The sequence below is a fragment of the Onychomys torridus genome, chromosome 5 (assembly GCF_903995425.1).
Source record: "Onychomys torridus chromosome 5, mOncTor1.1, whole genome shotgun sequence".
NCBI lineage: Eukaryota > Metazoa > Chordata > Mammalia > Rodentia > Cricetidae > Onychomys > Onychomys torridus.
Window position 1 is genome coordinate 24613191 of NC_050447.1, and position 25783 is coordinate 24638973.

The following is a 25783-nucleotide window of genomic DNA, read 5'->3' on the forward strand; positions in this document are numbered from 1 at the left end:
AATAACATGTTTCCCTCTGACTTTTTCAAATATCCTTTATTTATCTCTCCTTCCTCCATCTTCCTCTCTATTACCCTTCCTTCCCACTTCAGTTAAAGTCCTCCCCCATATTTCCTGTCACCCCCTTTGTGGAACCTGTCTTCCAGTATCCTGTTCTTTAGTGTCTCTTTGCCTTCCTCCCTGCCATGACCCTTTTAATTTCCTGGCTTTTTGACTACTTTAGATTATGTATCCTTATCTAAAGATTCAGACTTTGCCTTTCTCAAAGCAATTTTATTTTGATTAAATGTAAGTTATTATGAAATCCAATATTCACAGACCTTTAAACTCGCATTAATGTTCAAATATCTGAAGGTTTTTCTGTTCTTTTCACTGAGAATGCCTGCTTTAGCCCCAGACAGAGAACCTACTGGAAGTGTGTTGTACTTTTCATCCATGTAGTAAGCAAGCAGGAAATTTTCAGCTGCTTATTTTAACATAACCCCTGAGTATTTCCTCTTTTTCCATTATAATTCCAAAACATTTTTGATGAGTTAATTATCATTTCTAAGTAATGAATATCTTGGTCCAATAAATGATACATGGTAAATTGAATCACTGTGATTATCATCGAGATGTGTCTAATTAGTAATTAATATGTTTAAAATTCTAATAAGATGAAAATGGTCAAAGAGAGTAGACATATCCTCATCTACTGCAATGATAATTTTTTACTAACTTATGAATGCATAATCTGCAAACCCAACAAAAAAGGTAGCTTGCTAAAGCACTAATTTTACTGAAGAATTGTGAAGTACAGTTGGTGTCACACTCACTGAACACAATGAGCTTACCATTTGCTGAGAAAAAAAGCCAAAAGAATGACTAGAAATGCAAATCTAAACGACTCTGAGATACCACCTTACACCTGTCAGAATGGCTAAGATCAAAAGCACAGAAGACAGCTTATGCTGGAGAGGATGTGGAGCAAGGGGAACTCTCTTCCACTGCTGGTGGGAATGCAAGCTTGTACAGCCACTTTGAAAATCAATATGGTGCTTCCTTAGAAAATTGGGAATCCATCTCCCCCAAGACCCAGCTATACCACTCTTGGGCATATACCCAAGGAATGCTCAATCATACCACAAGGGCATTTGCTCAGCTATGTTAATATCAGCATTGTTTATAATAGCCAGAACCTGGAAACAACCTAGATGCCCTTCAACTGAAGAATGCATAAAGAAAAGGTGGTACATATACACAATGGTATACGACTCAGCAGAGAAAAACAATGACATCATGAGGTTTGCAGGCAAATGCATGGATCTAGAAAAAAATAATCCTGAGTGAGGTAACCCAGACTCAGAAAGACAAACATGGTATGTACTCACTCATGGGAAGATACTAGATGTAAAGCAAAGATGACTAGACTGCTACTCACAACTCCATGGAGGCTATCTAGAAAACAGGACCCTAGGAAAGACACAGGGATCACCCAATGACAGAGAAATGGATGAGATCTACATGAACAACATGGACGTGAGTGGGGGTACTTAAGGGCAAGGTTCAAGGGAAAGAGAGCTTAGGAGAGCAGGAGATCCCCAGCTGGATCAAGAACAGAGAGGGAGAACAAGAAATAACAGACCATGATAAATGAAGACCATGTGAGAATAGGTCCTAGAGAGGTCCCCAGAAATACACAAAGATACCTCCACAATAGACTACTGGCAATGGTCGAGAGAAAGCCTGAACTGACCTAGTCTGGTGACAGGATGGCCAAACACCCTAACTGTTGTGCTGGAACTCTCATCTAATAACTGATGGAAGTGGATGCCAGCACCAGAAAGAGGAGGGATTGTGAGAGCATGAACTGTTGAGATAAAGATTGGAAAAGCTCAGGGACAAATAGCCAAACTAATGGAAACACATGAACTATGAACCAAAAGCTGTGGAGCCCCCAACTGGATCAGGCCCTTTGGATAAGTGAGATAATTGAATAGCTTGAACTGTTTGGGAGGTACCTAGGCTGTGGGACCTGGACCTGTCCTTAGTGCATGAGCTGGCTGTTTGGAACCTGAGGCTTACATAGGGACATTTAGGTCAGCCTGGAAGGAGGGGACTGGACCTGCCTGGACTGAATCTACCAGGTTGAGCTGAATCCCTAGGGGAGTCTTGGCTGTGGAGGAGATGGGAATGGGGAGTGGCCACTGGGGGGAAGGCGGAGATGGGGGCAGGAGGGGGGAGGACAGGGGAACCCATGGCTGATATGTAAAATTAAATTAAATTTAAAAAATGAACAATTTTTTTAAAAAGAAAAAAGTATATATACAAAAAGAATAACTACTTAACATGTATTTTATCCTTCATTATGTAGAATTGAATTTTGTTGTGTGATACAGATGATCTTTCTTTTCCCATTTATCTTATTCTTTAAAACTGCATTAAAGCCAAAGTGTCCTTCAAATATGCAAATAATTTCTGAATATATAGGTTCCTTCTTTTTATATGGGTACCGTCTTTCTGTTGTAGATGAGATACAATATATGTTCCCTCTTATATCCATGTTAGGTGATAGCTTTCTTTAGATCATGTAGTTACACATTTCATATTTACAAAAGTGTTCTTGCTTATAAATGCCTTTAGTTTTGTGAATAAGGATGAGTTTCAAAATTGTTAGGCAGGTTGTATAAGGTTAAGGATTAAAAACAAATGCTTTAAGACTTGAAAAAAAAAGAATAACTAGGAAATAAGAGTGAGGCAAGGTAAGGAATGGTTTTCATGTGTGCAATGAGGGGCTTGGAGATAATTCTATAGCAGTGTGTCTCTCTGAACACAGGGAGCCAATGCCTTCCTCCTCTTCCTCTTCCTCCTCTTCTTATCCCTCCCCTTGTTGTCCCTTCCCATTTCTGCCCTGTTCCCCGTCTCCTTCTTTGGCCTTCTCTTTTCTCATTATGCCTTTTTACTTATTTATTTATTTTTTGGAAGACTCTTGCACAGTATATTGGAGGGAAAGTCCTCATGTGTAGAGGCGGCACATTCTTGACATGCACAGTCTGAGATCATTCTTCATGCATCACATGTCCAATCAGACAGAACAGAACTCCTCCTGGACACAGATTAACATTATAATGGGACAATAAACAGAAAAAATATCTCTGGCCCACCTAAAAGATTGGTGAGATGGTTTGGGGCTGATTCATTGTGTTTTCTTAAAACAAAACACACACAAAAAAAAACCTTAAATATTAACAGTCATTTAAAGGACATACAGCTTTCTGCTCTTAACATTTCTATCAGCTAACAATATCACTGAAGAATGTTTTTATTGGCCTATTAACATCATATTTTTAAATTCTAAGCCAATCCCTTGAATAAGTACCCATACTCATTACAATTATTCAGTCTGTAAACTTCCACATTCTTGCTATATCGATGAGACTGGGAGATGGAATGGAGAAAACCACGTTATAGCATATTCCCAGAACTTACTTAAGGTGTCAAAACCACCCACAAATTGAGCACCATTGGTTAATGAAAGAAATTGCCATAGCTGTTCCTTTCACTGAGATTATTTCATCTAGGACTCTTACAAATGTTTCTTCAGAAGTTACAAATAAATGAATTTGGGAGACCTGAGGCAGTAGGATTATGGAAATTTTGAAGCCAGCTTGAACTACATCCAAAGAATAAAATTGGGTTGCTTTCATTACAATAGGACTGGTTGACTAGAAAGTTGAGAGATAAATTTTCTATACCTTTTGTGTCTTCAGGCAAGGTAATTACTTGTTTAATTAGCTTGATCAGTAATACCAACAGCTTAGGATTTTTGTTCATATGTCCCCTTAAGAAGAAAGGGAAAATTATATCAGAAACAGATGTTTTGAGTAGTTAAATACCTAGACTTGGTGACTGACTTTGGTAGACTAAAATCTAAGCTCCACACCTTTGGTGTCATATGGCATCTCTGAGCTTTGATTTCTTCACCTATGGGATACAAAATGGTAATGATTAATAGCCCTGATTTCTTTGTATCATTGTGAGGGTTAAACTAAACTATGCATATAAAACCACTCCATTTTTTCAAAAGAAAATATTAAAAAGAAATCCTCATTGCAAAATGTACACACACATACAGAATACACATACAACACAAAATTAATAAAAAACCTAATCTCCAAAACAGAAAACTTGCATATTAATTAGTTTTTCCTAAGACTCTAGTAAGTGTTCATGAAGCAGCTAAATTTTTCATTTTCTGTCATTTCTCATTTCCATCTCAAGCTTCAATTCTAGCTATTTGTGTGGTGTCCACAAGGATGCACTGTGCTGCTACCAAAATCTCCTCACGAGCATTATCATTTGTTGCTGGGGCATTTATCCTAGAGCTTAAACTGAGGACTAGTCCATGAAGACAGTAGACTGAGTAAAAGAGACATCTAGAGCTTAGATAGAGAGATGGAACGCCTGAATGAAAATGCCAGCCCTGGACAGTTTCAAACCTGTACATCTCACCCATTGTAGAGGCAGCATTACTTACTGATAAGGGGAGTTACAAGCCTGAAAGAGAAGTTGACTATAGAAGCACAATAGGAGGCTCAACAAATGACTTTTGAGAAGCTCCTTGTTTTTGTAGAGTTCTATGTGACCATAGTTTCACTTTTACTCCAGGTAACTGATGAATTCTGTGACACAGCTGTCCCTTGGAAAGGCGGCAGAAGACTGGTACAGTATATAAAAAGGATACCTGTTGCGGCAAAAAAAAAAAAAAAAAAAAAAAAAAAAACCCATATCCTTAACCACTGAAATTATTTCTAATTCTATAATGTGATCTTTTCAAAACATTGATTTACAGTTTCCCCCCTTAGCTGGAAGGGGAGACAAGAGTGTACCCATTAGTCTTTTTTTTTTTTTTCTTTTCAGCTAGTGTACAGAGCACAGTACAGCTCAACCACTAATAAAATGTTCCAAGGCCTTTTTAAGGGTCTGTCTTTTTCAGAATTCTTGTTACAGCCTGGTATATTGAACAGGATCAGAGGACAAAACTCTTCAGCATAAAAGAGTAAACCCTAAGATTTCAGAAACATTCAAGATTATCTTTAGGACATTTCCCAAGCCTTGGAAAGAAATACATCAACTATAGAACAATAATAGTCTACATTTGAAGTTTGGCAAAAAGGCAGGCCAATGAAGACATATGACAGGCACGTCTTCTCCTCAAATCCAGGAGCTGTTTTGACATTTCCCTTTTTGCTATAATATAATGCGCTTTCAGCATCAGAGTGGAATCCTCTCAGCATGAAGTCATTTATCACAAGACTAAATGTGTGAGCTGCCTTGCTTCACTCTGCTTCTCAGCCTGGAACTTTTGGTGGATGCTGAAATGAATAATTATAATAGAGATTTGTGTCTAAAATTCTGATCATAATCCCTTTATCCAATTCCAGCTCCAGGTTACTGACACATATTCCATAAATTTCTACTCTCCACCAATGATCCTCCTGTGGCTTAGGTAGCAGCTTTTTGTTGTATTTTTTAAATGAAGTTTAAGAACAGCTGGAAAAAAACTAATGGATCTGTTAATATTAATAGTGTTCGTTTTGAGTCACTATATGTGAGACATTCTAGTTCTTACTAGTACCCTGCCAATAGTTACATTTATTCTAATTTTAAAGGTCAAGAAACTAAATGACCATAGTCTGAAAACAAACCAAGAACTATGTGGTGTAGAGGTTAAAAGGAAAAATAACTTCCCAAGGTTTTCTGTAAACTGATGTAATTAGGAAAACAAGAAATTAAACACAAAGTAGAAGCATTTCCACTTTTAGAGTGTTTCATTTATGGGAGAATTCCACTCTCATAAAAGTAGACTAATATGTTTCCCTATTTCTCTTGCTAAAAACAGTAAAAAATCCCGAATGCTGTACTTATAATATGATTCAATTTTAAAGGTAAGGATATCAACAAATTTAAAAACATCATGAGTCAAGAGGTACCATGGAATTATGTTCCCTGGCTTGTTTTTTGGCATCATAAATTTTAGATTGGAGCTTAAGAAGGCAGCAATTCAAAGATGCTAAGTATAGAGATAAAAGCATGAAAATGACAATAATATCTCTATAGCCAAAGGACTTCAATGAGATAGATTAATAAAACAGAAAACATTTAGGCATTATCTATGCTATTTAGCTAAATAAATTGTAAAAGGCCACACACCCCCATCTCTATCTTGAATAGTACAAATTGTGATGTTTTGTTGTTGTTGTTGTTGTTGTTGTTGTTGTTGTTGTTTTGTCAAATAGATAGTCTAGAATTACCTGGGGAAAAAAGTTTTAAGGAGGGGTTGTCTAGATTAGGCTGGCCTTTGGGTATATCTATGGAGGTTTGTTGGTTTGTTTTGACTAAGTTAATTATACTGGGGCAAATCCCTCCACTATAGGTGGCATCATTCCCTAGGCAGGGGTTTCTGAACTATGTAAAAATGGAGAAAGTGAGCTGAGCAATAGAATACATATATTAATTCAGCATTAATTCATTGCTTTCTGTTCTTGACTGTGGATGCCCTGTGAACAGTTCTCTCAAGCTTCTGTTGCTATGACTCTCCCTGCCATCAGGAACTGTAACTTGAAATTATAAAACAAATAAAACCTCTGTCCCTTAAGTGTTTTTTGTCAGATTGTTTTATCACAACTATAGGAGATAAAAGTAATAAAAAATTTAAGCAGACATCATATGTGTCAATCTGCTCAATAAGCTACTTGGCACCACTGGCGGGATCAATGCTTGCCACATGATACAATATAAAAGATGTTAACATCAGGAGCTACATTTCCATTCCTATCAGTATTGAGACTCCATTTCTGTGAGATCTACCAAAGAACCTTACATTTTATCTTCAATTTCTTATCCTATTGAGATGGTGCCACAAGAGAACTAAGGATTATATGGGAATTTCTATGTATCTCAGATATAATAACAACATTCCTTGAGCCTTGATATAAATAGAAAAATATCAAGTTTACCACTCTCCTCTCCCCAGAAAGTTACCAGTGGAGGACAAATGATGACCCAAAACTCTAACTCCCATTCAGCAACATTAAGGAGATCCCACACTTGGATTTCAGCAGAAGCCAAACAGGGAACCTGGATGTTTGCATGCACCTAACATGAATAAAGTGCCATAACTTTCTTTTCATACCAGAGTAGAGCCCATGGAAGACAGCTATAATATAAATTTAATATCCAGAGTCACATATCATAATACAGAGTCAGAATTTCAATAAAATCTACTTGTATTTCCAGGAACACACAATAGCTCAAACTAAATTGAAGCAAGCAACCATTAATAGATTCAAACACTGAGATACTAAAAATATTAGAATGATCTGAAAAAGACTTTAAAGACCTCATAACAAAAATGCTGTAACAAGTAAGAGTGATCATGCTTGCACCTAATAACAAATGGAAACTTACCACCAGGCATGGTCACTTTGAACAAAGAATGCATAAAGGAAAATCAAATTGAAAGTTATAACACCTCAAGTAAAGTATTCAGCAGGTAAGCCTTTATATGGAATAGGCCATATAAAGTATGAAACTTTATATGGGAAAGAAAGTAATGAACTTGAAAGACGAAGAATAGAACTAACTCCACATGAACAACAGTGAAAAAAATACACTCTAAGCACATGCTTCATGCATGCTGGTGTATAACAGTACTTATAAGCCTAAGGCAGACATTTAATGAATTAGATGGCATCCTGGAATACTTCCTTTCTTTTGTTTTTATTTAAATTTTTTTCTTTCCTTTTACATACCAACCCCTGTACCCCTTTTCCCCTTCTCCCACTCCTCCCCTCCCCCCATCCCACCTCTATACCCTCCTCATTGAAGGTAAGGCCTAACTTGGGTGGTCAACACAGGGAAAGCAACATCACATTCCATATAAACACAACACATATCAAAGTTGGGGCCAGATCTAGCCCCTCCCCCCTGCATCAAGGCTGAGTAAAGCATCCCACTATAGGGAATGGGCTCTAAAAAGCCAGTTTGTATACCTGGGATAAGTCCTGGTCCCATTGCCAGGGGATCCACAAACACATCAAGCCACACAACTTTCACCCACATTCAGAGGGCCTAGTTCAGTCCATGCAGGCTCCCCAGCTGTCAGTCCAGAGTCCATGAGCTCCTGCTAGCTTAGGTCAGCTATCCCTGTGGTATTTCCCATCATGATTCTGCTTCCATTTGTTCTTATAATCCTTCCTCCCTTTCTTCAACTGAACTCCAGGATCTTGGTCAAGTGCTTGGCTGGGTCTCTGCATCTGCTTCCATCAGTGACTGGATGGAGGTTCTATGATGACAGTTAGGGTAGTCACCAATCTCAGTGCAGGAGAAAGCTAGTTCAAGCACCCTCTCAACCGCTGCTATGAGTCTTAGCTGAGGACAATCTTGTGAGTTCCTGTGGTTGTCCCTAGCTGCAGATTTCTACCCACCCCCTTAATGGTACTTTCTATCTATGTACCTCTTTCATTGCTCTCCCTCCCCATCTCTCACACAACTCAGCCATCTTGAGTCCTTATATTCCCACCTCCCATCCACTCCCCTCTATTCCTCACTCCTAGTTTGCCTAGGATATCTTAACCCTTTCACCTTCCTGGGGTCATCCATGTGTGTCTTCCTCTTTACGTAGCTTCTCTGGGGTTGTTGCCACTTGCAACTATAAATCTAAAGAGGTCAATTCTAAAACAAATTGCTATCAACCTTCTGAAAGGTAAATATAAAGGAAGACATCTTAAAAATGATGAGAAAGGCCAGGCGGTGGTGGTGCATGCCTTTAATCCCAGCACTTGGGAGGCAGAGCCAGGCAGATTTCTGTGAGTTCAAGGCTAGCCTGGGCTACAGAGTGAGTTCCAGGAAAGGTGCAAAGCTACACAGAGAAACCCTGTCTTGAAAAACAAAAACGGAAAACAAACAAGCAAAAAAATCGAGGAGGAAATGACATCTTATAGGATTAAAACAGCACAAATTGGAATGAAAGATAACATAAATTGCAGTAAGAAAGCAACATCACATTCCATATAAAACTGTCATCTTGGAACTTCACAGGAAGAATATATGTGAATATAGAATTATCAGATGGGGGAAACTAAGAGACTCAGCTTAAACACTTGGGAATGTTATTTAACTATAAATGATATAGTTAAAGAGACTTGAAAAATCAGAAATAAAGAAAAATCAATGGGAAAATAAAAATTGTCCATGAAAATGATAGTTTCTTTGTCCTCTGAATTTCTTATGTTTGACATTTGAAACAAAAATTACAGTATTATCTGATGTGCCTCTAATACTTACATGCAGAATACCTTTAAGAGTAGAGTGAAAAGGAGGTAACTGTACTTAGCAGGCAGAAAGGATGACCTTAATAGATTGTGATGATTTGTCAGTTTGTAACATAGTATCTAGATTAACTAAGATGATATACAAAGGGATAGACTTAAAATCACAGACTTCAAAACATTATTAAAGTAATACATCGATGGGCAGAGAATAAAAAGTGGAGGGAAAAAACCTGAATGAATGGGGATACCACCAATGAAACACAAAATTAAGCTTAAGCTCTAAGTAACCACACTGAACACAAATAATTAATATATACCAATTAGAAAAGAGATTGGCAGATGAATCAAAAACTAAAACATGACCCATTATAACTTAATGCGATTTCATGTTAGAGGAATCAAAACTGGAAGAAGGCAAATCAAGTAGACATTAATCTAATAAAGGGGAGCTATGACTATATCAATATGGGATTTAAAAAAACTGTCTTTGGAGTAAAGAAAATCCTAAATTGATAAATACCATGTATAAGTGTGGATAAACTGACTAGTTACTAAAGTCAGACCTAGTTATCCTTGATGTGTGAGAACCAAAGAGTACAGCAGTAAATTTTGTGAAATTAAAACTGATCAAACTGAAGAGAAAAATAGAAAAATATATGTCTAGTGGGACAACTCAACATTTCTCTCTAAAAAAGAAATCATAAGTAGAAAAAAATCAGCAAGCACAAGTTTAATACCATTCAAAGTATCTTGGCCAATATGCATGGAGTTTTTTTTTTTAATAAGATTGAATACACATTATCTTCCTGTTTCTACATTAGAAATACCAAGACTGGCCATATGATAAAAGAAGAAGCTTGGTAACAGGAAATGCTTCAAGAAATTGAAAAGACTTGAAATCAAATAGAATAGAATTAATAACATCAAATGCAATAAACTTGGAAATCATTTACAGAAATGTAACAGGGAAATCTTCAAACATTTGGAAAACAAACAACACTCTTTGAATAGTTCATGGTTCAAAGAGAAAGTCTCAAGGGCAGTGCAACACCATCAAACTGAGTGAAAATGGAATACAATAAATCAATATTTATGGGATACAGCTAAAACATTGCTGTTGGGAAAATTTATTGTAGTAAATATATGCAAACAAAAGAAGAGGTTTAAATGTATAATCAAAGCTTTGTTGAGAGGAATGTAGGGAAAACAGCAAACTCTCACCAAGTCTGCAAAGTTTGTCTTGGAAAACAAGACAGAACCCTTACCAGTTCTTATTAAGTCAGTATTATTCTGATTGATTTGCATAAACAAAAAATGCAAAAAGGATTAAGAGGATGAAAAAATTACCCTGAGAACAAAAATATGAACAAAGAAATAGCAGAGAGAGAGACAGAGAGACAGAGAGGCAGAGAGACAGAGCGGGGGTGGGGGGAAGAAGGAGAACTTGTGCATGTGATAGAAATTAACTCAAATCACTGTGGGGATCATCTTATATTATCTGTAAACTAGATGGCTAGAAAAATCAGTAGTATAAATCAAACTGACTTTACAAATCAGAAGCCTAAATATCACTGGCTGAGAATAGGAGAGAAGAGATGTCCAATCCCAAAAAAAGGAGAGTGAATTATTTGTTTTGCTTTTTTTTTCCTATTTAAGCCAACAACAGATTAGATAATGTTCACGAACACTGGAGATGACTATTTACTTTTCTTAGTTAAATAATCCAAAGGCTAAGGTCTTCTGGAAATATTCTCGCAGACATAAAATGTTTGTCTCACTGAGCATCACTTAACCCTAACAAATAAACCATCACAGCTATACATCAACTTATGAATATATACATATGTAAAATATTTGACAAAACATTAGCAAACTAAATTTTAAATACATGAAAAGAATTACGTAGTTTTCAGTTTGGCAGCACATATACTAAAATTAGAACAATACAGAGAAGGTTAGCATGGCTTTAAGAAAGGGTGAGATATAAAATTAAGTATTCCTTATTTTTGCAAGTAAATGGATGGAACTAAAAAAGATCTTATTGAATGAGGTAGTCCAGACCCAGAAAGATAAATGTTGCATGTTCTCTCATCAGAGAATGTTAGTTCCAAATCTTCAGATGGGAGCATATTTCCAGGAGTAATTTCTGAAACCAGGGAAGTAAAAGAGGGACAATTCCCAAGGTGGAGAGGTATGAAAACGCAACAGCAAAGAGAAACAACATACAGGTGATCTGATTTTCTCCCACTGAAATGAGGAAAGACAAACTACAACTAGGGAGGAGAGGAGGATAAAAACAGAGACGAGAGGAAGGAAAAATAACACTAATGATGTTTGAAAACTCATAAAAAGTTATACTATTAACTACCTTAAATGAAAAGCATACTAACACACACACACACACACACACACACACACACACACACACACACACCTCATCTGGACTGGACTGACTATGTTCCCTCCAAGAGTTGAGTATCATCCAGCAAAACCCCCAACATTAAGCATGAGAAACCCTCCTGAGATGTTGTTCAGCATTGTCTAAGATATTCCTCAAATAAGTCAGTGTATTGCTGTTGCCTTTGGTTTCCAGCCTCCCCCACAGAGATGGAAGGCAATTCCCTATTGCTAAAGACACCATGCTCTTCAAATTCAGAACTTAGAGGTCCCTCAGCAGGAACTGACCTGAATGCTGCTTCCTGTGTCATGTAAGCTTCCAAAGTAAGTAAGCGAGCAATAGTCTTACCCAGCTATGACACCTGTGAACCACAAGTACAACCAGCATGCCATAATAACCCTAAAGGTTCAGCAGTAGAACATGTTTTATCTCCTACACAGTGACTATATCTTAATCTACTGCTATTTCAGCCAGCAATTGCAACTCCAAGGTTACCACCCTATCCTCCTTGTCAACAGTTTGGCTTCTCAGGCTGCAGCCTGGTGGGAATTTTATTGCTGCAGGCACCTGCTCTGTTGCTGCTGCTAAAGGTAGTTTTAACTAAATCTTTATTGTTCTATTTATAAATAAGACAGGAGATTCGAAGGCTGGGGTGAAAACTTGCTAGCTCAGAGAGGCTGAGTAGCAACTAGCTAACCTTCTCTCACTGCTGGCATCTCCCCCAAAACACATACTTCCACTCCATCAAAATAAACAAAGAACTGCACCACTCCACTCAAAATCCCTCCCTACTAACTTGGGTGCATCTCTCTATCTCTTCCAGATGCCCTCTGATGCTCTATGATTACATTCTGTCAACTAGTTGCCAACTCAACCTCCCGACTCAAGTCTAATTTTATTTAACTAATGCAAATTCTAACTCAGAATTCACAGTGTGATCAAGTATCTCCTTACAGACACACATAACTTGGCAGTAATGAACAGCTCTCTAACTAGACTTAAGAACCACTCAACAAAAGAAACACTGTCTAGTACTAGAAACTAAACCAACTACCCAGTACTAGGGAAGTCATAGATCTTTGTGGAGAACCTATAACCAACACTTTGCTATACATGTATAACCCCTCAATTACAATCTAAATATTGGTTCTTATACCTACAGATAAGTGTAGTCCTCATTCCTCATCAAGAAAACTTCTCTTTGCAACAGATGGAGACCAATCAAAATGTAGTGTTGTGGAGCCCAATCCCAATGGATATACCTACAAAATAACTTCTTCACCTAAGGCTTGAGAAACACTGTGGAAGAGGGGTTGCAAAGATTATAAGAGCAGGAAGAGTTAGGATTGGACTATGAGACTGTGTTTCCAGGTAATAACAGGAGCTACAACTATAAAGTCTCACCAACATGACTGTCAAAACATGAGATAAAGAAGTATGACACTAAGACACACCAAAGTGTGCAGGAAAAAGCCTGTTAGGCCTTGACCCTACATAAAGAACTTTAGGGAAACTAGGAAATTTGAGAGCAGGAGAAATGTTCACCCCCAGTGAAGAAAACACCAATTGGTTGTCCAGTGTCAATAGGTCAGCCTTGAAAACACACATACAAGTAACATTACATGGACAAAACAGGATGTGTGTGTGTGTGTGTGTGTGTGTGTGTGTGTATTTATATGTATAAACAGATATGTCTGTGCATGCAGTAACAATTGGTGAAAAAAGATCACAGGTTTGATGGAGAGTAGAGGGTCCATATAGGAGAATTTGAAGGGAAGAAAAGGAAGAAATAAAGGGGTGTAATTATATTATGATCTGCACAATGACAACCACAACAACAAAGAATAAAAATGAGGCAAATAGGCATTTCAACTGATGAAATAAAAAAGTAAATTATTGCTAATACCAAATATTGCAGAGTATTTAGAAAATAATAGATCACAAATACACTGCTGGTGAGAATACAAAATAGCAAAGGCATTTTAGCTTATTTTGGCAGTTTGTTAAAAGCATAGAGTCATGATACACAGTCCAGATATTGAACTCTTGAACATTTACCTAAGAAGAATGGAAACATGTTTCCACAGAACCTGAACATGTGTATATGTTAACTTTATTTGTAATGACCTCCTAACTAGGAACAGCTCAAATACCTTTTATCAGATGACTGAACTGCCACAGGTTGGCTGTGGGATGTGACTCAGTAATAAACCAGAGTATGTGATACATGAAAACAAAGAAAGGCACAAAGCTCTATGCAACTGGAGAATGGAAGCCAGTTCTTCTTACATGCTAGAAAAGTACTTAAACACTAGCCTCAATTCATACCAATTATTCCTAATGATAAAAGGTCAGTTACTAGATTCTCCAAAATAAAAAAAAAAAAATGAGAAATAGACACTGTCAGGGAGGAACTGGGAAGATGTGACAAAGTGAAGGAGTCTATGTTCATGATGGTATTCTGCCCTGGGCTGCACACATCTCACTATTGTACAGATCTTGAATGTATCACCACAGAGTGAAGTGGGTGAACATTACAAAGGTTTTCCTAGTCTTTGTTATAACTGAAAATAGATTAACAATTACTTTGAAAAGAAATTTACAGAGAACTGGAACATTGGAGACACCTTGAGATGGACTAATTTGTCACATATTAACATTGGTCAATTCTGAATTAATTGTCAATTTTATGTGATACATTGTTAACATGTTAATATTGGAGATAATGTGTAGGACGTTTGGGACCTGTTGTAAAACTCTTGAAAGAAGGGCAAGAAGCATGTTTCAGTGATAAAGTATTTGCCTAACAGGCCTAGCATGTGACAAACTCTGGGTTCAAGTCCCCAAAACAGCAGATAGATAGATAGATAGATAGATAGATAGACAGACACATGTTTGTAAAATTCTTGGGAGAAATAGTCTTACTAAATATAGTCACAGGCTAAAGGAGAATACATGTACCCAAACAGCTATTTATATGATAATTTTAGCATGTTTAGTCACACAACAACTAAATCAGGATCCCACATGGATTCACTTTAGTTAAATAATAGCCAAACATCTATAAAATAAATTCTCTTACATATGGATAATGTAAATATACGTATGAATGTGACATATATATATATATATATATATTTATCCATATTAAATAAGAGTTTATAAATACAAAGATATTGCTAATGATAAAACTACATTCTGTACTAATACTTAAAATCTGATATTACCTGTTATCATTGTTTTAAAGAAAAAATATGAAGAACATCTGTATGTATATGGTGATGCTTTTAAAAGTTTGCATGCATGGCTCATCACCAGGCCCCTCAGGCTAAATATACCAATACTCGTGACTTAATACCCAATTAATGATTGTTGAAATAAAATTCACTTGCCCAGGATATCATGATTTTTTTAGATGAAAGTATAAAGGGAGCCATACTCATGCAAATGTCTCCACTATAATGGCAGATGTAATCCAAATATGATTTTTAAAATTTTTTATTGAATTATTTTTTCATAAAATATTGATCATGTTTCCCCCTTCCCCAAATTCTCTCAGGATTTTCCCAACCTCCCTAGCAGCTCACTTTTATGTTCTTTTTCTCTCACTCTCTCTTTCCAAAAAAAAAAAAAAAACCAAAATTATGAAACAGAAACAAAAACAAAAACAGAAAAATGAAAATCTAAACAAGTAATTAAGATTTTTAAAATGCCAATACAAAACAAACTGCAACAAAAAGTCTAAAGGTACATGACTGGGATCACTTTGTGTTAACCAGCTGATGCTGGGCATTGGGCCTGCCCTGAAGTATGTTTCATATTCCCAGGGAGACCATATTGCAAAAAATGGTTTCCCTTTTGTCATTATCAATTACACATAGTTTTTTGGATGGAGGCAGAAGGCTGTGTCCAATCCTGCTTCTCTAGAGCAGAGCAGAATCCAGTTTGGTTTGAAACTACAGGTCTTTTGTGTGCTGCTAGAGCTTGTGAGTTCATATGTGCATCAGTCCTCTTGTGTCAGGATACAGTTTCCTTGGAATCACCCATAACCTCTGTCTATAATAGTCTCTACTTCGTCTTCTGCCTAGGTCCCTGAGTCTTGTTTCCAAAATCTCTCATTCTCTGCATTATAAATTGTGGAGCTTGGTTGGGGTGGGGTGGGGGCCTTTGAGGAGGACACTCCTTTTAGGACTGTGTTCTCCAAAATCTCTCATTCTCTGCATTATAAATTTGTGGATCTTTGTATTAATTTACATCTATTGTGAGAATAAGCTTCTATAATGTAGGTTAAGCAAGGCACTGACCTATGGATATAGCAATATGTTATTAGGAGTTATTACATTGCTATGTTTCTTTAGCAGAATAATAGTATTATGATTTCCCATAGGCCTATGAACTATTTAGTATCAGATTCCTGGCCACTTTAGCAATGTAAGGTGTGGATTCATTAAATCAATATTTAAAAGTGTTTGGCTATAGCCAGGTGGTGGTGTTGCACACCTATAATCCCAGAACTCAGGAGGAAGAGCCAGGCAGATCTCTGTGAGTTTGAGGCCAGCCTAGTCTATAGATTGAGATCCAAGACAGGCACCAAAACTACACAGAAAAACCCTGTCTCAAAAATAAATAAATAAATAAATACAACAACAACAAAAAAGTGTTTGGTTACTCCAATAACACTTGTGCCACTACTGAACAAATATATCATTCAGGGTGACACTGTTCTAGGTCACAGGGTTTGTAGCTGCATGATATTGATGACTACCTTTCTCCTCTGGTAAAATGTAGAGTACCTTCCAGTATTAAGAAACTAGTCAATAGAGGTGAAGCTTCTGGTTATGTATCAGCTCAACTTTTCTCTTTTTGATAAGTGCCATCTTTTGCAGTAGGGTCTTACTATCAAGTTGTGGAAAACAACCAACGTCCTTGACAAATAGCCTGTGAAGTTTGAGGGGTTTTCATTGGGTCCCTTTGGCCAACTGGTCAACAAGTTGTAACTCAGTCCTGGCACTGGAGATTTTATTTGGTAGCATACTGTCTTAGTTAGGTTTTTTATTGCTGTGAAGAGACACAAGGACGATGGTAACTCTTATAATGAAAACACTTATATATTTAATTGGGTTGGCTTACTTATAGGTTCAGAGGGCCAATCCACTATCATCATGATGGGGAGCATGATGGCATGCAGGCAGATGTGGTGCTGGAGCTGAGAGTCCTACATCTTGACAAGAAGGCAGCAGAAAGGCAACTGAAAGTCACACTGAGGTAATCTTGAGAAAAAGAGACTTCAAAGCCCATTCCCACAGTCACACACTTTTTCCAACAAGGCCACATCTCCTAATAGAGACGTTACCTTTGGGGATCATTTTCTTTCACACCATCACACATATCTAATTGGCTCATTCTCTCCCCCTATTACTTGATGATTTGATTCATATTTCTTTCCTAAATGCAAGTATTTTAGGAAGCTGCTGTAGCTTTTAGGTTTCCGCATGGGTTTTTGAAATGGTCTTTAGTCATTGTCACTCCCTGAGTTCCATCTCTTCTCTACATCCATCCCTGTTTAATCTCCATATTCCAGCTTGTCCTATCTATTTATAAGACCATATTCTATTTTTCCTTCCTTGGACAATCTCTTCCGACCTCCTAGTCCCTTACTCTATACACAACCTCTGTGGTCATTTGGATTGTAGCAACATATTAAAAGCTTAAAAGTTTAAACCCACAAATAGGAAAAAAAATACAACATTTGTCTTATTTGGGTCTGGATTACCTCACTCAGGCTGACATTTTTCTAGTCCTATCCATTTCATAATTTCAATTTTCTTAACATCTGAATATCCATCTGTCAATTGACAGAAAACTAGGCTGTTTCCAAATTCTGACTCTTCATAACAGAACAGCAGTAAACATGAATGAGAAAGTCTTTCTGTAGTAGGAGATACAGTCTTTTGGGTATATACCCAAGAATGTCATAGCTGGATCTTGAGGTATATCTTTTCCCAAATCTCCAAGAAACTGCCATACTGATTTCCACAATGGCTGTACAAATTTGCATTCCTACCAGCAATGGATGAATGATCCCTTTACCCAACATCTTCAGCACCATGAGTTCTCATTTGTTGTATTGATCAGATTGGCCTGTCTGACAGGGATAATAAGAATCTCAAAATAGTATGTATTTTCCTGATGGCTAAGGAGATTGAACATTTCTTTAAGTGTGTGTCAGCCATTTGTGTTTGGTCTTTTGAAAACCTCAGTTTGTTCTGTACAACAATTTTTTTTTTTTTTTAAATTGGGTTCCTTGTTTCCTTTATGGTCAATCCTTTCTAGTGCTTTGTATGTTCTGGATACTAACCCTTTATAAATTATATACTTGGTAAAGGTCTTTTTTCTGTTCTGTAGGCTACCATTTTGACAAAATGATGATGTCCTTTGCCACACAAAAGTTTGTCATTTTCATGAGGTCCCATTTATTAGTTTTTGTTCTTAGTACCAGTGCTATCTGTCTGTGCCCTGTTCAGAAAGTCCTTCTTTACAGTGAGTGCCAAACTATTCCCTACTTCCTCTTCTATCAGATTTGGGATATTTGGCCATATGTTAAGGTTTTGGAATTGAGTTGTATGAAAGGTGATAAATATGGATATAGTTTCATTCTTCCACATGCAGCCATCCAGTTTGATTGACACCATTTGTTGAAAAGACTATTTTTTTTCCAATGTGTATTTTTGGATAAGTCAAAAGTCAGCTGTTGGTGGATGTGTAGACTTACATCAGAGTGTGCTATTTGATTCCATTGATCAGTATGTCTGTTTTTACATCAGCAGCATGCTGATTTTGTTTAATTACTTAGCTCTCTAGTAGAATTTGAGATCAAGCACAGTGACACATCATGTAATTATTTTTACTATTTATGATCATTTTTAGCCATCCTATTTTTTGTGTTTCTATATAAAATTGAGATTTATTATTTTATGAATTCTTCACAGTTTCTTTGAAGAATTGTGTTGAAATTGTTATGGGTATTGTGTGGAATTTGATGATTGCCTTTGGTAAGATGGCCATTTTCACAATACTAATCTTCAACTGACCCATGAGCATGGGTTATATTTCCATCTTCTGGTGTCTTCTTCAATTTCAAATTTCATTCTTCAGTGTTTGAAACTTTTATCATACAAGCCTTATTCTTGCTTGGTTAGAGTTGTCCAAAGATATATTTTGAGGCTATTGTGAAAGGTATTCTTTCCATAATTTGTTTCTCTGTCTATTTGGCATTTGTATACAGGAAGGCTATTGATTTTGTGTGTGTGTGTGTGTGTGTGTGTGTGTGTGTGTGTGTGTGTGTGTGAACTTTGTATCCTGCTACTTTGTTGAAAATGTTTATCAGCTGTAGAAGTTTCTTGGTGGAGTATTCAGGGTCACTTATGTATAAAATCACATTATCTGCAAATAAAGATATTTTGATTTGTCTTTTCCTATTGGTATCCAGTGGTATCCTTTGGATATATCTTATTGCTGTATCTAATATTTGAAGTACTACAACGAATAGGTATAGAAAGAGTGAACATCCTTGTCTTGTTTGTGGTTTTAGTGGAAATGCTATGATTTTCTCTCCATTTATATTGATGTTTGGTATTGGTTTGTTGTAAATTGTCTTTATTATATTGTGATGTGTCTCTTTTATTCCTAGTGTCTCAAAGGACTTTAATCATGAAAAGACTTTGTCAGAACCTTTTCTGCATCAATGAGATGATAATGTGGTTTTGTCTTTCAGTCTGTTTATGTCATGGCTTACATTTATTGATTTACATATGATGCACTATCTCTGCATCTGTGGGATGAAGCCTATGTGATCATGATGGTTTAATTTTTATGTATCCTTTTATTTAGTTTGATACTATTTTTTTAAGAAGTTTTGCATCTAAGATCATAAGAAATTCTGGTCTATAATTTTGTTCTTATTTGAGTCTTTGTAAGTTTTTGGTATTGGGGTAATAGTGGCTTAGTAAAAAGAGTCAGGAAACTTTGCTTCAGTTCTTATTTTGAAAAATAGTTTGAGGAGTGTTGATGTTAATTCTCCCTTGAAGGTCTGGTAGAACGCTGCAATGAATCCATCTGGTCCTGAGGTTTTTGTCTGGGGGGGGATTTGTTGTTTTGTTTTTGGAGTTTTTTGGGAGATTTTATTTACTGCTTCTATTTCACTGAGGGTTTAGGTATTTTTAAATTGTTTGATTTTGATTTAAGTTTGGTAGTTGGGATATATCAAGAAATTCTTCCATTTCTTTCAAGTTTCCCATTTTGATGGAAGACAAATTTTAAAGTATGGCGTTTTTATTTCCTGAATTTCCTCAGTGTTTGTTGTTATGTCCCCTTTTGATCTCTAATTTTATTAATTTGTATCTTCTTTCTCAGTCTTTTAGTTAATTTTGCTGAGTTTATCAACCTTGCTGATCTTCTCAAAGAAATAACTCCATTTGATTCGTTCTAATGCTTTTTGTCATTCTTGTTATTTCTATTTCATTGATTTTATTCCAGAGTTTGATTATTTTTGCTGACTCTTCTTTTGTTTCTCCTTGTTATTGTGGAGGGGTGTTGCTTAATAAAGAATATGAGATCACTCTGTTTTTTTTTTTTTCCTTTACCTTGCTCTTAGAACTGTCTTCATTGGTTTCCATAGGTTTGGATACATTATGTTCTCAATTAATCCTAAAAAGAACATTAACACTTTATTGATTTCTGTCTTGATCCATTTTTATTTCAATAGTGAATTGTTTAGTTTCCTTGAATTTGTGTACATTCTGCTATTTCTGCTGTTATTGTATGCAACTTTAATTCACCAGACACAGGGTGTTATTTTCATTTTCTTATATATGTTCAGATTTGCTTTGTGTCCCAGTATGTGGTCAATTTTGGAGAAATTTTTTGAGCTGCAGAGAGGGAAGTAAATGCTTTAGTATTTTAGTGAAATATTCTGTAGATATCTGCTAGGTCCATTTGATTCATAACATTATTTAACCCTAGATTTTCTCTATTTTATTTTTTATCTGAATGACTTGTCTATTAATGAAAGTGGAGTACTGAGTATCAGTGCATAAGGATTAATATGTGATTTAAGCTGTAGTAGTGTTTCCTTTATGAACTCTAGTGCCTATGTTTGGTGCATACATGCATAGAATTGCGTATCTTCTTAGTAAATATTTCCATTAATGAGTATATATTATTCTTTTCTACCTTTTAGGATTAGTTTTGGTGTGAAATCTATTTTGTCAGCTATTGAAATAACTATAACTACTTGCTTCTTGGGTCCATTTACTTAGCATGTCTTTTACAGAACATCCTTCTACCCTGAAGTTAGTTATGTCCATCCTAATGATAAGGTATGTTTCTTAGGTGCAGCAGAAAGATGGATCTTGTTTCCTCTTCCAGTCTGTTAGTCTCTTTCTTTTTATTGGGTAAATGAGATCATTACTACTGAGAGTTATCAATGAGCAGTGTTTATTGATTAATATTATATAGTTATGTTGTAGGTTTTACATCCTCTTTGGATCTACTAGGCTTGGATTATTTACTAATGTTTGCTTGTGTGTAGTTAAATTCTTCAGACTGAAGTTTTCCTTCTAGTGCCTCCTGTAGAGCTGGTTTGGTAGACAGATGTTGCTTAAATATGGTTTCAATACAGAACATTTTTTTCTCCTCTATTGACTATGATTGATAGTTTTCGTGGGTATAGTAGTTTGGACTGGCATCCATGGTGTCTTAGAGTTTGTGTGATGCCCATCCAGGTACTTCCAGCATTTAGAGTTTCCATTGAGAAGACGGGTTTTATTATAATGGGATTTCTTTTAGATGCACCTTGGTCTTTTTCTCTTCCAGCATTTACTACCCTTCTTTTGTTTTGTACACTTAGTATTTTGATTATTAAGTGTCATGGGGAATTTTCTTTCTGGTCCTGTCTGGTATTCTCCATGCTTCTTGTACTTTGATAGGTTTCTCCTTTTTAGACTGGGGAATTTTTCTTCTTTGATTTTGCTAGAAATATTTTCAGTTTCTATGACCTGGAATTCTTCTCCTCCCTCTATCCCTATGATTTGTAGGTGTTGATTTGGTCTTTTCATAGTGTCCCATATCTCCTGCATGTTTTGTTCGCAGATAATTTTTAATTTAACATTGTTTGACTGAGCTAACATTTCTTTTGCTTTGTCTTCAAGACTTGAAAGTCTCTTTTACATGTCTTTGTCATCTGTTGGCGAGGTTTTCTGCTGGGGTTTTGTTGGATGTCTTTTGTTTTTTGTTTCATTTTATTTCACTTTGGGTTTATTTTAGTGATTCTGTTTCTACTTTCATGTCTTGAAATGTGTTCATTATTTTATTTAACTGGGTTTTTGTTTGTTTCTTTTTCATGGTCTTCATTGAGTCATTTATTCACATCCTGTTTAAGACCTTTGAACATATTCATAATTACTATGTTGAAGTCATTGTCTTGTGTCTCATCTAATTGCAGTTCTCAGGGCTGCCGGGGGTGCTGTGAATGTGATGCTCTGATTGATTGAGAAATAAAATGCTGATTGGCCATTAGCCAATGCAGGAAGTATAGTACAGTCAGGATAAGCAGAGAAGAGAATTCTGGGAACAGGAAGGCTGAGTCAGGAGTTGCCAGCCAGAGACAGAGGAAGCATGATGTGAAAGTACCGGTAAGCCACAAGCCATGTGGCAACTTATAGATTAATAGAAATGGGTTAATTTAAGATATAAGAACTGAATAGCAAGAAGCCCGAGCCATTAGGCCAAACAGTTTAAATAATATAAGTGTCTATGTGTTTATTTGGGTCTGAGTGTCTGTGGGCCCAGGTGGGACTAGAGATAACTCCAGCAACACAGGGCCCTTGGTTACTAGCTTCTAGAGCAGACACTTTGTTTTGGCTGTTAATACTTTTGCTTTTGCTGTAGGATCTCAGTATTTGAACATTTGAAGTGTTTCTTGGTGTTGATATCTGATCATGCCTTTGTTGGGTGCGTAATCTTTTCTTTTGTTGATGATGCCCACTCTGGATCTTTGGTAATGCCATGGCTGCAGAGTCCCTGGTAGAGAGTGCCTCTGTGGGTTAGTGAGTGACATATTGTAATGGAAATGAGCTAGGAAGAAAGACAAAGAAGATCAGTGAGGGACTAGGGTTCACACCAAGAGGCAAGAGTAGCCAGAAAGTGGGAGGATGGATTTCTGCAGGCAGGATGAATAGTGATTTTAGAGAGACCAGAATGGAGGATAAAAAGGACAGTGAAAATTGCCTACCTGTCTCCTAAACTTAGTGTGGACACTGGAGGACTCTGTAGATTGGCAGATGACACAAAAGAATGGGAGATGGCATAAGAGGGCAGCTGGGAGGTTTGACAAGAAATATCTGAGGGGACTCTGAGTAAGCACCAAGAGGCACAGTCCCCAGGGACTGGAGGGAGGGTAGGAGGAGGAGCTCCCACAGGCAGGTTGCAAATGGTTAAAAGTAAGTCTGCAAAGATAGGAATGAAAAGGCTTTACTTATGATTCTAAATGTGAGTAAAACAAAGACTTTTCTTCTTTATGTTTAATCTTTGTTTCCCTTTGTATTTAATTAGCAAGTTTTATATATAGTGATTAGCCTGCATGAGTTAAAGAAACTCAGATAATTCTCTCTATGGAGCCACCTCACATTTCAATCCTTGGTCTCTCTACCTCATAGTTGAGACTGCAAAACTTGCCAGTTTTCATTCACAGCTTTGAATGATTTAGAATTCTGTTTTGCATTTCAGTTTTGTCTGAACCCATATGGCAAAGTCGAAACTCCAAACAAATCTGAGAAATCCCATTTTGTGCTAGCCCTTCCCTGTGGCTCAGTAAAGCTCTGTGAGCTTCTGCAGGACTTAATTCTCCCTTGTTCCATAGCCATCTGGTTAGGATCTTCAGACTTGGATGGGTCTCACAATTGACACTGACACATGAAATGAAAGAGTCCAGGATTTTCTTCTGTTACAGTGAGCCTAGAAACTCTGCGTATAGAAAACATACTGAAAACAGTCTTCGGCATTGGCGTTGCATTGGCATTCTCACATATGAGAGACCACTCTGGGACTTTGGTGGATTTAAAATTCAGAAATTGTCACTTGCTAGCATGGCTTATTAACCACTAATCAATATTACTTGGGATGAAGTGTATTAAATTCTCCAAACAACTCTCTGAACTGAACACTGATATTATCATCAACTAATTTTTCACTTAATCCCTTTCTTTAGCCAAGTTCTGAGCACTCAGTAGTTAATTATTCCTTTCCACACATACAATGCAAGTTGGTGTTTATGAAATCACACGCAAAAACATGTAGTTAGAGCCGATTTTATGTTTGAGTTGGTTCTTGATGAAATGAGTGGGATTTGAACAGACAGAACATGATGGAAAGAACATTTTGTTATAAGAGATCATTTTGTCTAAAAACCCAAAGGAACTTGTAAATGAATGATTTATTTAGACAGCAATGTGTTAAAATGTCTGGCTGTACAACAGTATGAAAAGGCATTACCCACTGGGGATTCATTTCCTTTATGGCCTTTTCTGGGAAGTTTTTGAAAATGAAAATATTACAGTTTTCTCTCCTTGACATTCAAATAAATTGATAAAAGAGAGGCAGAATGACCAAGGAGACCCCATTAGAGTAAGCAGAGTCGAGCAAACTGAAGAGATTGGAGTGCCTCAGAAGAGAGTAGTCCACATGACCCCCTCCCCAGACCCTCTCCCACCCTCTCAACCCCTTTACCCCATCCACCCACCCCACCAGATTTTGCCTTAATTCCTTACAAAGGCAAGCCCCAACCTAGCACTAATCTGTCCATCCTTCAACAAGGCCCAGCTCTGTAACCCAGCTCTTTGGACAAGTTTTTGTTGTGGATTTTCTGCCCTAGGGGAGTTCCATGTTTAAGATATACTTTGATTCAGGAAGGAAAGGTTTATGATACAGGGGGAGATAACTTTAGATCTAAGTTTGAATGGTCTTGCAAGACAAAGCATTTTTAGATCTGATTATCTAAGTGACAGCATTGAAATGTGAAATGTCGAGCTTCTCCTGCAGCAGTATGCAAGATGCAGTAGAGGCATCAGAGAGAAGAACACCAGGTAGGTCTTCACAGACTAATTGGTTGAGGGTGAACATGCGCCTCAAGCTCATTAATATGCTTTGCTCTCTATTAGGCTTTATGTCCTGTGGCTCATTAATTCCCTGTTGCTATAGCCTCAGGCTGTGTTTCTTTCTCACTGGGTTCATGGGGTAAGGATTTTCCTGTCTCTTAAAACCATTTCAAGCATTCAGCCCCACTGGCCTGTGCAGCATTTGCAAATCCCTTTTCCAGCACCTATGACCCATGAGTCCAGTTTCAATTTTAAATGTTAACTTTAAAGCTGAGAAGAATATAATTAAATATGATTAGACCTGGCTTAGTTTTTCATGACTACTTCTGAGATTTTCTACAATCAAGATGTAGCCTCTTTACTACATCTCTAATGTGATTTCTCCAGGGTATTGGACTGTGTTTGTTTTAAGATTTGCTTTTATAAGTAAATGTTTTGTTTTCTTTTGTTTTTGTGGGAAGAGATAGATTAGGCCAAGGCAAAATCTTAAAAATTTTCTTATTACTATTTACTACATTGTAATTATTTCTGAAATGCTCACATTTCCTGCTATATATGAACATGTAAAGGAAAAAAGTAAAAGTATAGAGTAGATGGAATCAAGCCAGTGAAAAACTAGAGTTCCAATTAAAATGCATTTGACAGTCAGACCCATCATGGTGTCTTGAAAACCTGTGGTCTCTTTTTTAATGGGCTTTGAATTAGTCTCTCAACATCCTTTCCTGAAATTTTACCTTATTTTATTTGTGTATGTGTATGAGGGAGAAAGAGAGGGTGGGGGTGTAGGGAGTGCACATGTCACAGTGTGCATGTGGAGATCAGAGTTCAATCAGCAGGAATCAGGGATCAAACTCAGATCCTCAAGCTGAGCTGAAAGTGTATTGACTCTCTGAGCAATTCCTGTTCTAGGTTTTCTATGT

At 36.8% G+C, this 25783-nt stretch overlaps 1 non-coding gene across 1 annotated transcript; it reads left to right on the forward strand.

The window, feature by feature from the left end:
* Nucleotides 1-11219: 11219 nt before the first annotated feature.
* Nucleotides 11220-11322, forward strand: LOC118584911. Its single transcript, XR_004945081.1, has one exon. It is a non-coding gene; the product is annotated as a U6 spliceosomal RNA (small nuclear RNA).
* The last annotated feature ends 14461 nt before the right edge of the window (nt 11323-25783 follow it).